The sequence below is a fragment of the Gracilinanus agilis genome, unplaced genomic scaffold, assembly GCF_016433145.1.
Source record: "Gracilinanus agilis isolate LMUSP501 unplaced genomic scaffold, AgileGrace unplaced_scaffold40753, whole genome shotgun sequence".
NCBI classification, from domain to species: Eukaryota; Metazoa; Chordata; class Mammalia; order Didelphimorphia; family Didelphidae; genus Gracilinanus; species Gracilinanus agilis.
This window is the reverse complement of record NW_025374415.1, coordinates 6,057-8,726: the sequence shown is the minus strand read 5'-3', so window position 1 is coordinate 8,726 and position 2,670 is coordinate 6,057. Positions and strand designations below refer to the sequence as shown.

At 36.6% G+C, this 2,670-nt stretch overlaps 1 non-coding gene across 1 annotated transcript; it reads right to left on the bottom strand.

The window, feature by feature from the left end:
• Positions 1-598: 598 nt before the first annotated feature.
• Positions 599-701, bottom strand: LOC123255190. The gene has a single exon (XR_006506743.1). It is a non-coding gene; the product is annotated as a U6 spliceosomal RNA (small nuclear RNA).
• Positions 702-2,670: the final 1,969 nt, after the last annotated feature.

The window sequence follows — 2,670 nt, the reverse complement described above, 5'->3', positions numbered from 1 at the left end:
CTTTCTCTCTTTCTCTCTTTCTCTCTTTCTTTCTCTCTGCCTATCATTCAGGGCCTTCACATTCTATATAAGGTCTTCCCTGAGAATTCTTGTCCTTATTGCTCTCACATTTAATATATGCAGCGTTCTCACACTGAATTTATGTAGAAACTTGATTCCATTATGTCTTCCATTACTACTGACCTGAAAATGTGTACTTTGTCCCTCCCACTGAATTATAACCTCCAGGAAGTTGAAGACGGTATTTCAACATTTTTGCCCCCATACTCCCCATTCACCAACATTCTGTACATCAGAAGTGTCAAATAGGTTGCAATATTCTTGAGCATAGCAGAACAAGATTAAAGGGTAATTGGGAAAGTATTTAGGAAAATAAATTAAAATATAGTAGAAACATACAGTAGTAAAATATAGAAGAAAATATATACTGATAATATATGATTTTCTAAGTTAGCATGTGACTTGCAGAGATCCTTACATATGGTTTAATAACTCCATGACTATTTGAATTTGATACCCTTGCTCTGTATAACTGTAATGGATACTTGACTATTTACTTTAAAACAAATTTAAATTTAAATTATTTTTTTAACCAAATGAAAATATGGAATGCTTCACAAATTTGTGTGTCATCCTTGCACGGGGACCATGCTAAATTTCTCTGTATTGTTCCAATTTTAGTATATGTGCTGCCAAAGCTTAATATTCAGAAAATATTCTTTGGCCATGGCTGGTGGGGATTTTGTAGTGAGCAATAGAACAGAGGTTGTTATAGTTGTCTCCTTCACTCTGTAGGAGAACTCTTCCTTAATGCATATGTTTCCTCATCTTGGCAGCTCCAGGAGAAGCTGTAATACCATCATCTCTCAATAGCTTCTTAGAGAACTGAAAGCTTCCCCAGGCCTCGGCTTTTAGATCTCCAAGTTGATCCCTCTTATGATTTTGTCATAATCATTCTTTGTGGTGTGTTTGTGTTCATATATGTGTGATTAAGTAGATAAGTAGCTTATCAGGAAACCTTTCCTAGTGTCTATATACAGTCTTCCATTTTCTTTAGTAAGTAGTCTTGTAATTAGTTAAAAAAACACAAATCCTAACTTTGACAATATATATTTATTTATTTAGAGGTTTTTTTTTTAACCCTTGTACTTCCGTGTATTGTCTCATAGGTGGAAGATTGGTAAGGGTGGGCAATGGGGGTCAAGTGACTCGCCCAGGGTCACACAGCTGGGAAGTGGCTGAGGCCGGGTTTGAACCTAGGACCTCCCATCTCTAGGCTTGACTCTCACTCCACTGAGCTACCCAGCTGCCCCCTGACAATATATATTTAGAGGGTAGAGTCCCTTTACTAAATTATTCCTCTCTAATAAACTTCATTGATGTATACTTTATTGAAACAGCGTAATATTTGCATACAACTTTTTTAAGTTAAAAAAGATAGGGATGGAGGTGGGGCTGTGATTTCATTGATATATGGAGCTACCAAATGAGGAAACTTTCTTTACTAATGCAAATTTTGATCTTCTCTGTAACTTGGAGACAGGAGAAGTTGCCTAGAGCTTTAGAGAAGTTAAGGTCACCCAGTCAGAGTGTTTCAGAGGGTGAGGCAAGCAAGCCTGTTTAAACAGTCTCCAAAGTCAGCTCAATATTGATTATGCCAAGCTGCCTCTTATTTAACTTTTAATTTAAATATTTGGATTAGTAAAGTGCCACATCCACTCTGATAGTAACAAATTTAAACTATGTTGTAGCACAGGCTATTGGATAGTGAAGGAATATTGCTGGAAGAAGAAAGAGAAAAAGGGAGATTCAAAGAGAATAAATGTCCCTTTTTTTTTTTTTTTTTTTCTAGTCATGTTTGCTTTTTCTAGTCCTTTTAGCCCCAAATGGGAATGTGGCCATTATAGAAAGATGACTTTTACACAAGAAAATATGGTTAATCATTTTCTTTTTTGAGCTCTTCGAGGGTTCCTGCTGTTGTCTCCTGGAGATTCAAACAGAACAAGGTGTCTCTGGGTGCTGAATTGTGGCCTCACCACTTGCAAAGTAAAGACCTGAGCAGAGGAGTGCCTGAGGGTATATGTATTTCACTTACTTGGAGCTGTCAGGTCTTATCAGCCTTTCTGTAGAAATATTTTTCTCCCTGAAAACTCATAAAAATTCATGTTGTAATATCAATGCCTGAAGGAGACTGTAGAATTCTGTTAATACTGCTTACATCCCCTTCGTCAAATAGTCAAATAGATACATCACTCTTGCATATACATACAGGTACAAATGTGTGTATGCATCTATATCGGAGGCTCATGTGTATGCCAAAGTAGTTTAGCAGAATAAAATGAAATAATATTAATTTTTCTCACTGGTACAACATGAATTAGATGAGAATCGCTCAGTACTCTTGGAAGGCTTCTTTCTTAGAAGGATACTGTATCTTGAATTCCTTCTACCTGATACATAATGCCTAAATATCTTTTCAGGGTGCCTATTGATTTGGGCACTATGAAAGTGTCTTAATTTTAGTGCATTAGAAATGACGGATAAAGTCAATTAGTGGGCATCACTCAATGTTTTTAAAGCCATCAAATTACTAACAGGAAGGTGGCTTAATAACAGTGGAGAAAAGCACTGGTTAGGGAGGCAGAGAACCTGGGTTCAAATCTTGTGTCG